Source organism: Ursus americanus, chromosome 23 (assembly GCF_024610735.1).
Source record: "Ursus americanus isolate L20-20 chromosome 23, mUrsAme1.1.p, whole genome shotgun sequence".
In the NCBI taxonomy this organism is placed as follows: domain Eukaryota; kingdom Metazoa; phylum Chordata; class Mammalia; order Carnivora; family Ursidae; genus Ursus; species Ursus americanus.
Genome location: NC_142149.1, coordinates 41,334,691 through 41,349,898, shown reverse-complemented (window position 1 = coordinate 41,349,898; position 15,208 = coordinate 41,334,691). Strand labels below are relative to the sequence as shown.

The 15,208-nt window shown below is 38.0% G+C and overlaps 1 protein-coding gene and 2 pseudogenes across 2 annotated transcripts in view; 2 read left to right on the top strand and 1 right to left on the bottom strand.

Moving 5' to 3' along the window:
* TAOK1 (TAO kinase 1) overlaps positions 1 to 15,208 on the bottom strand; it is a 151,788-nt gene that overhangs the window by 128,444 nt on the left and 8,136 nt on the right. The window lies entirely within an intron of this gene.
* LOC123777100 (L-lactate dehydrogenase A chain pseudogene) lies at positions 977 to 2,032 on the top strand (annotated as a pseudogene).
* On the top strand, positions 3,611 to 4,462 carry LOC123777101 (small ribosomal subunit protein uS2B pseudogene; annotated as a pseudogene).

Here is a 15,208-nt window from a genome sequence, read left to right as displayed (position 1 = left end):
TTTCATAATGAGAAAAGGACAGTTCAAGAATATACAATAATCCTGTGCACCTGGGTGGTTCAGCTGGTTAAGCGCCTGCCTGCAGCTCAGGTCATGATCCCAGAGTCCTGGGATCGAGCCCTGTGTTGGGCTCCCTGCTCAGCAAGGAGTCTGCTTCTCTCTCTCCCTCTGCCCCTTCCCCCCACCCCCGCTCATGCCCTCTCACTCTCTCTCAAATAAATAAAATCCTTAAATTTTTTTTTAATTAAAAAATAAAAATATACAATTCTAAATGTGTATGTACCTAATAAAACGTCAAAATACATGAAGAAAAACTGACAAAACTGAAAAGAAATAGACAAATGAATCATTATAGTTGATATTTCAATATTATAATTGAGCAAACAGGTTCAGGAAATCAACAGGTATACAGAAACTTAACACTCAAATAACTTGACCTAATTCACATTTATAAAGCACTCCATCCAACAAAGAATACACATTCTTGGGGCGCCTGGGTGGCACAGCGGTTAAGCGCCTGCCTTCGGCTCAGGGCGTGATCCCGACGTTGTGGGATCGAGCCCCACATCGGGCTCCTCCGCTATGCGCCTGCTTCTTCCTCTCCCACTCCCCCTGCTTGTGTTCCCTCTCTCGCTGGCTGTCTCTATCTCTGTCAAATAAATACATAAAATCTTTAAAAAAAAAAAAAAGAATACACATTCTTTTCAAGTGCTTATGGAACATTAACCAAACTAGACCATATACTGGGCCATAAAACAAGTCTCAACAAATAGAATTACAGTGCATTCTCTGACCACAGAGAATAAGAAATTAAATTAGAAGAGTATTCCTAAATATTTGGAAACCAAACAATTCTAAATAAGATATAGTAGGGTACCAAAGCTGCTGTTGCCAAGTCTAAATCCAACGCTGCCCGCCGGCCCACCTGCCTGCCTGCCAGACGTGTACCCTGATTCCATATTGTTCTAAATCCAATATGGCAACTCTCAAGGATTAGCTGATTCAGAATCTTTATAAGGAAGACCATACCCCCAGAATAAGATTACAGTTGTTGGGGCTGGTGCTGTTGAAGAACCTGGCAGATGAACGTACTCTTGTTGATGTCATGGAAGACAAACTGAAGGGAGATATGATGGATCTCCAACATGGCAGCCTTTTCCTTGTACCAAAAATTGTCTCTGGCAAAAACTATAACATGACTGCAAACTCCAAGCTGGTTATTATCACAGTTGGGGCATGTCAGCAAGACAGAGAAAGCCATCTTAATTTGGCCCAGCATAAAGAAACACCTTTAAATTCATCATCCCTAATACTGTAAAATACAGCCTAAACTACAAGTTGCTTGTCTCCAATCCAGTAGATATCTTGACCTACGTGGCTTGAAATATAAGCAGCTTTCCCAAAATACCTTGTTATTGGAAGTGGTTGCAATCTGGATTCAGTCCAATTCCATTACCTAATGGGGTAGGTAGTTCACCCATCAACTGCCATGGGTGGGTACTCAGGGAGCATGGAGACTCTAGTGTACCTGTAAGGAGTAAATGTTGCTGGTGTCTCCCAGAAAAATCTGTGCCCTGACTTTGGCACTGATACAGATAAGCAACAGTGGAAAGAGGTTCACAAGCACGTAGTCGACAGTGCCTATGAGGTGATCAAACTGAAAGACTACACATCCTGGGCCACGAAACTGTGGCAGATTTGACAAAAGTCTAATGAAGAATCTTAGGTGGGTGCATCCAATTTTCACCATGATTAAGGGTCTCTAAGGAATAAAAGATGATGTCTTCCTCTGTGTTCCTTTCATCTTGGGACAGAATGGAATCTCAGATTTAGTGAAGGTGAATCCGACCCCTGAGACAGAGGCCCATTTGAAGGAGAGTACAGACACGCTTTGGGGGGAATCCAAAAAGAGCTGCTGTTTTAAAGTTTTCTAATGTTGGGGCGCCTGGGTGGCACAGCGGTTAAGCGTCTGCCTTTGGCTCAGGGCGTGATCCCGGCGTTATGGGATCGAACCCCACATCAGGCTCTTCCTCTATGAGCCTGCTTCTTCCTCTCCCACTCCCCCTGCTTGTGTTCCCTCTCTCGCTGGCTGTCTCTATCTCTGTCGAATAAATAAAATCTTAAAAAAAAAAGGCATTTAAAAATAAATAAATAAATAAAGTTTTCTAATGTTGTACCACTCCGTTATCTATACTACAACAGAATTTTAGTTGGAGGTTGTATATATTATTGTCCTTATTATTTGTTACTCTAGAAATATTAAAATGACCTAGAAAAAACATCAGTTTCTTAAAGTTACAAATAGGAATAGTTCACAAAACCCTGCAGCTATATTCTGATGCTGGATGATACCAATCTCATGTAGTCCTGAATTGGTTAATGTAGAATAGTTCCACCACCTCAGAGACACCACTACCAGTGCTGCATATACTGCAGTTGCTCTTCAAACCAGATATGTATTTACTGTGTATTATTTAACTCCTGGTTCCTTCACCCAACATGTCTAGTCCAACCACATCCTGGGATGCTTGAGACACTCTCCCTCTGCCCCTCCCTGCTTCTCATAAAGAAACTAAGAAAGAAAGAAAGAACGAACATCAGTTCTACATAAACTTGTCTAGCATATAAACACTTACTAACTTAACTTATGAAGTCAACAATACCATGATACCAAAACCAGAGACATGAACAAGGATTCTACAGTCCAGTATTTCCCATAGATATGAATTCAAAAACTCTGAACAAAATATCAGCAAGTAGAACCCAGCAACTTATGAAAGTAATAAAGTATCATCACACCAAGTACAAAGTTTATCCCTGGAGTGAAAATCAATCAATAGAACTCACTATATTAGACTTAAGAAGCATAATCATATGATCTCAGTAGAGGCAAAAAAAAAAAAGCATTTGACAAAGTTCAATTCATTCCTGACAAAAACTCTTAGCAAACTGAAAATAGAAGGAACTTCCTTAACTTGATAAAGATTATCTATAAGAGCCCTACAGTTAATATCATATGTAATGATGAAAGACTAAATACTTTCCCCAGAAGATGGGGAACAAGGCAAGGATATCCACTCTCTCACCACACCTATTCAAGATTGTACTGAAGGATCTAGCCAGCGCAATAAGGCAAAAGGAGGAGGAAGAGGAGGGGGAGGAAAGGGGGAGATGAGAGGAGGAAGGGGGGTGAGAAAGGGAAGGAAGGAAGGGTATGCATTCATATTGGAAAAGAAGAAATAAAACTGTCTTTAATCATAAATATAACTGTCTACTTAGAAAATCCCAAATAATCTATAAAATAGCTGCCTGAACTTAGTAATAAGTGAATTTACCAAAGTTGCAAAATACAAAATCAATACACAAAAATCTATTATATTTTTACACAGTATTAGCAGAATTGAAATTTGGAGGAATAAAAGTAACATTTACAATAACATCAAAAATCTTCAAATACTCAGGGATAAATTTAATATGTGCAAGATTTGTATGCTGATAACTACAAAGCATTGATGACAGAAAGCAAAAATAAACTAAATAAATGGAGAGAGAGAGACCCCAGTGGTAGACTGGAAGACTCAATATTGCTAAAGGGTCAATGCTCTTCAAAATGACAACTCATGTTGTCTTGCAGATGAAGGAGGGGGTTGTCCTCAAATTCCCTGCAGCAGGAACCCACTTAGGTGGGTTGACTTCCAAATGGAACGGTACATCTACAAAAGGAAGAATGATGGCATCTACACCATAAATCTGAAGAGAACCTGAGAGAAGCTTCTGCTGGCAGCTCGTGCCATTGTTACCACTGAAAACCCAGCTGAAGTCAGTGTCATATCATCCAGGAATACTGGCCAGCAAGCTGTACTGATGTTTGGGGCTGCTACTGCAGCCACTCCTACTGTTGGCCACTTCACTTTAGAAACAATTCACTAACGAGATCCATGCAGCCTTCTGGGAGCCAAGACTTTTGGTGGTTACTGTTCCAGAGGCATCTTATGTTAACCTGCCTACCATCATTCTGTGTAACACAGACTCTCCTCTGCACTATGTGGACATTACTATCCCTTGCAACAAGGGAGCTCACTCAGATGGTCTGATGTGGTGGATGCTGGCCCAGGAAGTTCTGCACATATGTGGCACCATTTCCCACGAACATCCATGAGAGGTCATGCCTGATCTCTATTTCCACAGAGATTCTGAAGAGATTGAAAAGGAAGAGCAGGCCACAGCTGAAAAGACTGTGACCCAGAAGGAATTTCAGGGTGAATGGACGGCTCGAGGTCCTAAGTTCCCTGCTACTCAACCTGAAGTCGCAGACCAGTCTGAAGGCAGGCAGGTGCCCTCTGAGCCTATTCTGCAGTTCCCTACTGAGGACTGGAACATCCAGCCTGGCACTGAAGTCTGGTTTGTAGCTCCCACTGCTCAGGCCACTGAATGGGTAGGAACAATCGATGAGTGGTCTTAAGCTGCTCTACTACAAAGGCAAACAAAATGGAAATAAGGTTGATGGAAAATAAAGTTTACGTGTATACACACACACACACACAAATGTAAAACCTCACACTTTAAAATTTCTATATGAAAGTACTGAACAAAATTTTTTGTGACCTTGATTTATGCAAAGATTTCTTAGATATAAAACCAAAAGCACAACCCATAAAAGAAACTGATAAACCGAACTTCATCAAAATTGAAAACTTCTGTTTTTTGAAGATAATATTAAGAAACAAAAAATGAGCCTGAGAGAAAAGATGTGCAAAACACGTATCTAGCGCCTGAGTGGCTCAGTCGTTAAGCGTCTGCCTTCGGCTCAGGGCGTGATCCCGGTGTTCTGGGTTCGAGCCCCCCATCAGGCTCCTCCGCTGGAAGCCTGTTTCTTCCTCTCCCACTCCCCCTGCTTGTGTTCCCTCTCTCTCTGGCTGTCTCTATCTCTGTCAAATAAATAAATAAAATCTTAAAAAAAAAAAAAACACGTATCTAATAAAGAAAGGGCTTAATCCTGAATATATAAAGATTCATAACTAAATAATAACAAACAGCCCAATTTTAAAATGGAGGGGAGGGTCAAATAATTTGAACAGACACTTAGCTAAAGAAGAAATACAGATCCCAAATAAGCACAAGAAGAGACACTGAGAAAATGCAAATCAAAATCACATGAGCCCCCTCCCCATTCAAGGGATGGGCTAAACTTGGTGGCTCACTTCCGAAGAAACAGAGTAAGGAAAGAGAAAAATAGTAACTTCACAGTAGTGAAAGCTGGCAAACACTACATTAACCAAGTGAGGAAGGCTAATACCATCAGTGTTGTCACGTGGACATCACGTACCTCCAGACAGGATGTCCTGGGGAAGACACTAGACATCCACGGTATTCTTTGTTTTTGTTTTTTCTTTCTTTCTGTATTTTGCGGGGGGGGGGGGGGGGAGTACGACCACAAGTGGGGGGAGGCAGAGGGAGATGCTGACTTCCACTGAGCAGGGAGCCCGACACAGGGCTTGATCATCCCAGGACCCCGGGATCATGACCTGAGCCGAAGGCAGATGATCAACCAACCAACTGAGCCACCCAGGAACCCCTATGATATGCTTTCTAAAAACCCATCACCTCAGGGTAATCAGGAAAAAAATATCAGACAAAACTAGATGGGAGATACTCTTCAAGATACATAGAGAACACTCCTCAAGACTATCAAAGCTATGAAAAATAATAAGAACAGAAGGGACTGAGAAACCACATTTCAGAGGAGACTGTGACAGAAAGAGAACATATTAACAGAAATCCAAATAAAGTCTGCAGTTTAATTAATAAGTAATATACACGTGTCAGTTTGGGTTTTGACATAAGTACCATGAAATGCAGTCTCAGGATATTTATTAATTAATTACAAAGGGGAAAACAGTAATTACAGTGGAGAAATGTGGAAAATACCACTTAAGCAAATGAACCAGGTTAACATCAACAGTAATAAGACCTATCAACATCATGTGTCATATCCCTAACATAATGCACTGAGAAGGGCACCATATCATTCTGCAGTATTCTTAGCAAATACATATCCTCAAACTAATCATGAGAAAACAGTAAACATGCCCAAACTGAGAGACATATTAAAAACAACTGACCAGTACTCACCAAGCATCAACATTAAAAAAAAAAGTGTCAAGGAGTCATAAAAGACAAGGTACCATCACAGATTAGAGAATCAAAAGACAAATAAACTGTAGTGTGAGATCCTGAAACTGAGAAGAGTTACTAGTGAAAAAAGTAGTAAAATTCAAGTAAGGACTAAGGTTAACTTCATAATATTATAAAATGTTGACTTCCTTGTCTTGGTAATTATTCTATGGTTATATAAGATTAGGGCTGAAAGGCATATCTGAACATTCTACTAACTTTGCAACTTTTCTGCAAGCCTAGTATTATTACAAAATCTTTAAAACACATTATAGTGTATCAATTAAAAAGCTGGAAAAAAATATGAAAAAGAATGACCAATTCTAGTGAAATCTCCAAAGTTACAATAACCCCTTAACTACTGAGAGCTATGTATTAAAATGATATCCCAGCACTTACTTTGATTTCTATAATTAATCCAATGGAAGAAATATTAAATTTTCACAATATTTACTCCTTCACAGTTCGATGAATTTTCTTTTTTAGATTTATTTATTTATTGGGGAGCCTGAGTGGCTCAGTCAGTTAAGCGTCTGCCTTTGGCTCAGGTCATGATGCCATGATCCTGGGACCGAGCCCCAAGTTGGGCTCCTTGCTCAGGGGAGAGCCTGCTTCTCTCCCTTTGCTGCTCCCCCTGCTGTGCTCTGTCAAATGAATAAATCAAATCTTAAAAAAAAAAAAAAAGATTTATTTGACAGAGAGGGAGGGGCAAAGGGAGACAGAGACCTTCAAGCCAACTCTGCACTGAGCACAGAGCCAATGCGGGCTCGATCCCACAGCACTGAGATCATGACCTGAGGGGAAACCAAGAGTCAGATGCTTATCTGACTGTGCCACCCAGGTGACCCTCACAGTTAATGAATTTTTATGATATGCCAGAATATTAGCAAGTGAGAGATGCGTTTTATTCTAAGCAATTATTGTAACAGCTCTTTAAGCAAAAGGACAATCACCAAAAAAAAAAAAAAAAAAAGCAAAACATCCGTAAAAATTTAGAATATCAGTTTTTATCATTTGTTCAAAGAAATAATTACCATGGCAAATCATTAAAGTTTAATAACACTTCACGTTCCAATGTCCAAATATAAACAGTAACTCATGGGGGAAAAGATACTACAAGAAGATCAAGCATTCTTCTATTAAGCTTAAACCAGTTTCATTTGATTTAACTAGGACAATATCAAAACAAACCAGTAAACCAAAATAAGCATAATTCATTCAATATTTACTAGGACTTTACCAATTACCAGGCACCATCCCAGATGCTGGGGATTCAGAAATGATAAGATGGGAAAGAGAAATAAAGGAACAACTGCAATGTCATTTAACAAATATTCATTAAATAATAAAAGATGAATGAAAGATAGCCCTGCCTTGGGGTGCATGTGTGGCTCAATGGGTTAAGTGCCTGACTCTTGATTTCATTCAGGTCATGATCTCAGGGTTGTGATATGCAGCGTGGGGCTCCGCACTCAGTGGGTATTCGCTTGAGATTCTCTCTCCCTCTCCCTCTGCCCTGCAACCCCCCCCCCCCGCACTCATGTTCTCAGTAAAATCTTTAAAAATAAAATAAAATCTTTTTTAAAAACTGCCCATACTTAGCGTATACATTTTGATGAGTCTGTACATAAGTATACACTTGCTTACATACCATCACTGCAACCAAGGCACGAAACACATCCGCCACCTCCAAAAATTGACTTGTGTTCTTTTGTGGTGTGTGTGTGTTTGTTTTGTTGGTCAGAACACTTAACATGAGAGCTATCCTCTTAACATATTTTCATATTTACTAGTGAAAGAAAGGGACTGAGAATTTGTCTGTTCTTCCTTGCTTTTGTTCAAAATAAGGTGAGAGAAATAGTCACACATAAGATTCACAATGCAGACTAGGTTTAATAGGTGAAAAACTAATGTAGTTATTCCGTAAGAAGTCTTAGAGAAAACAGTTGGATCATCAGAAAAGGGGTGGTTATATATTGGAAATTAAGTTGAATACACATATTGTGCGGCTTCCTCCCTTAATACAAGCTGAAGGTATACATTTGTCATCTTTTAGTCTTGTTTAATTTTAAAACTGTGACTAAAATGTTTATTTTTAAAGATTTTTTTTTAGATTTATTTATTTATTAGAGAGACAAAGACAGCACATGAGTGCAAGGGGAGAGGCAAGGGAAAGAATCTCAAGCAGATTCCCCGCACAGTGCAGAGCGGGATGTGGGGCTCAAACTCAGGACCCTGAGATCATGACATGAGCCAAAATTAAGAGTTGGTCGCTTAATGGGCTGAGTGGCCCAGGCGCTCCTACTTACTTTTAAAATAAACTCTACCCCCAATGTGGTGCTCAAACTCTTGACCCTGCGATCCAGAGTCTCATGCTCTACTAACTGAGCCATACAGGCGTCTCTCAAGTTTAAAAAAAAAAAAAAAAAAAAAATTAAGATTTAGTTATTTATTTGAGAGAGAATGCGCACATGCACTAGCAGGGGGAGGGGCAAAAGGAGGGAACCTTGAAATAGGTAAATAAGGGGAACCTTTTGCAAGGGGAGATGAAAAATATGAGTTCATTTTATATGTGCTGAAAATGATATATCCAAGAAATGTAAGACCTCTCAGGTAGGCAGTTGGGTGTAATGAAGTTGGGAGAGGCAGTGGAAAGAGGACAGAGAAAGAGAACCAGCGATATAAATGAAGAAAAGTATCAAGTGCTAAGAGACATCTAGAGTAAGGGGTCAGTAAAATAAAATTTTTAAGAAGGAAGGGGATGATTAATAGTGTTAAGCATCACCAGGAAGAAACTGAGGACCACACATGAATATTTATTTTCCTTGTGAATTCTAAAATGTCTTTCATGAACACCTTTTATCTCCTAGCATTTAACACAGTATTTTGCAAACAGGGAAAGAGCCTCTCTCTAAACTCAAAGTCCTGTTCCCTGAAAATCAACCTAATAAATTAATGTTTTTAGGCACTTAAAATATTAAAAAAGAAAACAGGGTCAGGAACAACTAAGGTCACCAGATTTATGCTCTTAGAAATTTTTTTGCATGTTTTTGCATACACTAATAAATTACTAAGAGAATACCAATTACATTCACATAGCCTAAATTTTCCATGTGTACCACAAAGTTAATTTACTAACTTTAATTTTTCTTTTTTTTAAAGATTTTTTTATTTTTAAGTAATTTCTCAAGAGTCACATGCTCTACCGACTGAACCAGTCACCAGCTCTACCGACTTAACTATAAATTTTTCATGTCTTTCCTCAGAATTTTTTTTTTTTTAAAGATTTTATTTATTTATTCGACAGAGATAGAGACAGCCAGCGAGAGAGGGAACACAAGCAGGGGGAGTGGGAAAGGAAGAAGCAGGCTCATAGTGGAGGAGCCTGATGTGGGGCTCGATCCCATAACGCCGGGATCACGCCCTGAGCCGAAGGCAGACGCTTAACCGCTGTGCCACCCAGGCGCCCCTTTCCTCAGAATTTTTGATGAAGTGCTTGTAAATGTGTACTACTTTTCTGCAGACATGCATAGTAGGAGCGTTTTCTCCTGATGCCTAATCCACCATTCAAATGTTTAATATCAACTATCTTTGAAAGGATACACAAGAAATTGTGGTTATCCATACAAAGGGGTACAGTATGGGAAGGGGCTAGACATGGGAGGATAACTTACTTTTCATGGTATATCTTTATGAATATTTTGAATTTTATATCATGTACAGTTATAAATTTATTTTAAATAATTTAACTTTTTTCCATTATTTAAGATTTTTCTGATTTTAAGGCAAAAGCTAATGACTTCCGAAAGACAACCATAGTTCCAAGATGCATGGATAGCTTGTATGATAGAAATGCTTTGACTGACTTCTCACAGGCCTTTCCCATTATAGAGAGTCTTGGCTCTGCCCATTAACTTCATGTCAAAGTACTGTTAGCCCCTCGAAGATAAGCCCTTTCCTTCCCTCAACAGAGACAGGAAGACAGTTTTACAAATCAGATTTGTTTCCTTTAATCTTTCCTAAGGTTTTCTTACAAAATCCTGACTCAGTCTTCTTTGACTTTTCTATTCCCAACAGCCAGATTTCCTCTTATTCTAACTACCAACACCCCCAAGACTAGCAATTCCCACACCTGAAAGGAAATTCTCACTAAGGAAGAGTAATAGAGAAATAAATCACATACACTACTAGTATTTCATGTACAAAGAACCAATGAAAAATTTTCACAAACACTAATAAAAACTCTATTATGATATAGGCAGACATAACAAGATGGTTAAAAAAAATGAATGAATGAATATGAACACAGCAGGTTTGAGCTCATCGCTCAGTCTGTATAGCATGGAACTCTTGATCTCAGTGTTTTAAGCTCGAGCCCCAGATAGGTGTAGAGATTACTTACAAATAAAATCTTAAAAACAAAAACAAAATAAAATCTCAAAAACAAAAACAAAAACAGGGGAGGGGGGGCACCTGGGTGGCTCAGCCGGTTAAGCATCTGCCTTCAGCTCAGGTCATGATCTCAGGGTCCTCAGAGGGAGCCTGGCACCGGGCTCCTGGCTCCACAGGGAGCCTGCTTCTCCCTCTCCCTCTGCCTGTCACTCCCCATGCTTGCACACACACTCTCTCTCTAATAAATAAATAAAATATTTAAAACAAACAAACAAACAAACAAACAGGGGCAACTGGGTGGCAACGTCAAAGTTAAGCGTCTGCCTTCAGCACAGGTCATGATCCCAGGGTCATGGAATAGAGCCCCACGTCGGGCTTCTCAGCAGGAAGTCTGCTTCTCGTCCTGCTTGTGAGTGCGTAAGCGAGCTTTCTCTCTCTCTCTCAGATAAACAAAATCTTTTTTTAAAAATTTTAAAAACTAGCAGTATGTGATTGATCAATCAAAAAGTTTTTTTTCCTCCCTCCACCCTACTGCCAAATAAATTCTACTTACCCAAGTAGAGTACAACTAGTTCTCTATCAATAACTGGCACCTCTTACTACTACTAAAACTCTTACCATAAATTTCAACATAATTCACTTTTTAAAAGACTGAATAACCTATAACTCAACATATGGCAAATATTTACCATGGCTGAAATATCTCAGTTCTCTTCAGAACACACAGTAAGACTGCACTTCCTTACCCTTTCTGTGAAATCTATTAAGACCGTAAGACTTGCTCTGGCCAATGAACAATACGACAAAATGACAGGACCCTCTTCTAGACAGTTTAAGAGCCAGTGAGTTATTAGCGACAGTCTCCTTCCTATTGCCATGGAGATCAAGGAACCACGTGTTGAGATGGAGCCTCCATCAATCTGAGACCCTGCATAGCAAAAACAAGCAGAATCCACCACCAACCCATAGGATACATATAGCATGTCAAGCAAAAAATGTCCTGTTAAAAGCCACTAACATTTTTGAACTGTCCATTACCATAACACTACCTGGTCTCTCCCAACAAATATACAACCAAAGCCAAAATCATTGTATTTTGCTTATATGCTTACAAAACAAAGTCATCCTTAATATATCCTTCCCCTACCTCTAGTAAACCCCCAATCCCATCAATTTTTCTGCTTTAATCTCTCTCAAATCCATCATATCAGCTCTCCTCCTTATTTAGACTTCTGTAATAAGCTTCTAACCAGTCTTCCTAAATATAATCTCTTCCCATTTATTCTCCGTTATCTCCAGAGTAATCTTTTTAAAACATAACTATAATCATATCACACTCCTGCTTTTATATGATTTTCACATCAGTTACTAGCACAGCAAAAATGGTCCTTCAAGAAATAACTGTAAGAAGTGCTAGAAATATTCTGCATGGTGGTTACATGACTGTATACATCTGCAAAAACTCAACAAGCTTACACTTAGTATTTACACCCTGCTGTATTATATCTCAATTAGTTAAAAAGAAGGAAATTAGATGGCCCCAAAGTACTTTTCACCTTCATTTTACCAAATATTCATCCCAAACCACAAAAATAACCTATAGCCACAAACCATTAGTAATCACCCTCTTAGATACTGATCTTTCACGCTCTCAGGTATTTAATATCCTTTTCATTCGTACTTCAAGACCTACATAAAATCTCATTCCCTCAGGGATCATTCCACCTAAATATCACTTAACTCTATCTTCACTTGTGCTACAACTCTTTGTACATTCCACTCCCCATAACCTTAGCATTCACTATACAAGTGGGTCTCAATCAGAAATGACTTTGTTCCCCAGGAGACATTTGGCAATGTCTGGAGACATTTTTGATTGTCACGGGGGGGGGGGGTGCTTCTGGCATCTAATTGGTAAGGCCAGAAATGCTCCAAAATATCCCATAATACACAGCACAGACGCCCATAAAAATTAATTATCCTCCCTAAAATGTCAATATATTATATGTACTCATCTGCAAGTCTGTATACCTACTAAACTGAACAACAGGAAGGATCAAGTCCTACACAGTACTTAGCAAAGAGCACTCAAAATGTATAATAGATGTCATTATAAGCACAGTACCTAGAATATAGGAATCAAAGATCTATAATAAATTCATGTGTTATTACCAAATCTTTTGATTAAAATAAAGCTAAAGCTACACAGTTTACTGGCTAAACTGGTAGTCTTTATTTTTTTCTTCCAAAGATATTTATTTATTTATTTATTTATTTATTTACTTAAAGTACTTTGATTTGGTGTTTTTTCTTTTTTTAATAATATTTATTTTGTTATATTAGTCACCATACAGTACATCCCCAGTTCTTGATGCAATGTTCCATGATTCGTTACTTGCATATAACACCCACTGCACCATGCAATAAATTTGGTGTTTTCATAGTATACGCCAATAAAACATAAGTTATAACCTGAATATCTCAAAAGTGTTAAATTGAAATTGATTTCCATATTGTTAAGCATGAGTAAACTGAACAGCTTAATGACTATGTTTCAAAAGGATTAAAAAAAGAAAGCTTTCAAAAAAATGTGTTAATCTCATATCACAGCGTGACCAGAATAGAGTAAAATAATGCACACTAAAATTTAGGATACCATTCCACTTAACTTTAATCCAGTGTAATTTAACATAATAATAGTGCACCTTAACAAATGGTCAAAAACAGTTTTTTTGTTACTTAATAACATTTCATATGTCAAAAATAGAAACATTTTGTTGTTAATGACTGGATGTACCCCCTCAAAGACAGTCATAAAAGACATTTTAGATGTTTGCTTACTGTATGTTTCACCATTCCTACCCTAATATATTCCACACCATCACCTGGAGGGTTGAATGAAAATCTGTACTTCCAAGACTTCCAAATTAACTAGATGCCTGTTAAATTCAGTTGTTTAGAGTAAAATATCAGGAGGCTAATTATCCAACTGAAGGCAAATTTTTTAAAGAATGATACATTATTAAAATATCTACATTCCAAATCTGATAAACAAAAGTTTTTTGATTCCTATTTAAAGTTCTCAAAACAGGCAACTTTCAAAGTAGGTCCATTCCTGTTGATTATCAAAAATCATATTTGGCCCTCTTTACAGGCACAAAATCTAATCAATTCCAATACTAAAACTACTAAATGCAAAATCAAAGTAAAATATAAACCAAAAAATCCCCACCACCCTATTTATTTATTTATTAAATAATAAACAGCATCTACTTCATATGTATTCAACCACAGAAAGAAAAAAATTCATTTGGTAACAACCCATTATTTAGGATTTTGGAATAACATGTTTCCCTATAGTAATAAACTCTTATAAAACTTATTCTTCTAACTTACTGAATTATCCAATACATATTACAAAAACAAAATTCGTACATCAGTATTTTTATTTTCTTTCAAGCCATGCTATTCATGAACACAGTGTTCTCTCCCACCAGTTTACTATACATTTGTATGTTTATGTATAATTAGTTCAATCAAAACGTCATGTAAACAAAAAGATATCCAAATTCTATACTTTCCATTGCTAATAACCAAGTCTATTACAGGACATCTCTTTCTTAAATAGAAAAATTTCACATCTTCTCCTTAAAATCCCTTTACTCTAAAGTTTTACAACATTATTTTATAGAATTGAACATTCACACATAATACACAAAAATATTTGTCAGTATCTAAACTGAAAATAAAAGGATCTTTTCATTACTCTATTTTCAAATTATTTTTGCTTTTCTAGATAACAGAAAAATTAGCACCAACAACTATATGTCGAAGTAAAGAATCGGAGGGACGCCTGGGTGGCTCAGTCAGTTAAGCATCCGACTCTTTGATTTCGGCTCAGGCAATCTCAGGGTTGTGAGACTGAGCCCTGCATCTGGCCACAGCCAGCTTAAGATTCTCTTTTTCTCCCTCCCTAAGCCCCTCCCCCCCAAAAGGTAAAGAATCTGAAAGTGAGCATGTTATATTGCTCCTCTGGGACTCAGAACCCTTTAATTCTAAGAAGAATAAACCCCAAATACCATACTCCTATAATGTGATGGTCCATACAACAACAGTCATCATCTACCATATATACAGCATGAGATTACTGAAACACTGCATATTAAATACTATCACACATACTATACTGAGTTTCTATGCAACAATAGAGTAAAGTTTCCCTATCAAATACACTCACAGATATATAAGTAATTTTAGTCTTTACAATCAAGAATATAGATGCTTTTAGCAAAGAGAGAAAGCTTTCCCAATTTTGAGTAAAACTAAATTTCTAAGTGTAAAAAAGGAAAAACCTTGAGCTTGTTTAGTAAATGCTGCTCATCAACTTTCTCTGAAATTTCTCAGTCTCAGTGGAAATAAATCTGAAGAAATCAATTAAAAATACAAACAACAGGGGCGCCTGCGTGGCTCAGTTGTTAAGCGTCTGCCTTTGGCTCAGGTCATGATCCCAGCGTTATGGGATCAAGCCCCGCATCGGGCTCCCTGCTCACCGGGAAGCCTGCTTCTCCCTCTCCCACCCTCCCTGCTTGTGTTCCCTCTCTCGCTGCCTCTCTCTCTGTCAAATAAATAAATAAAATCTTTA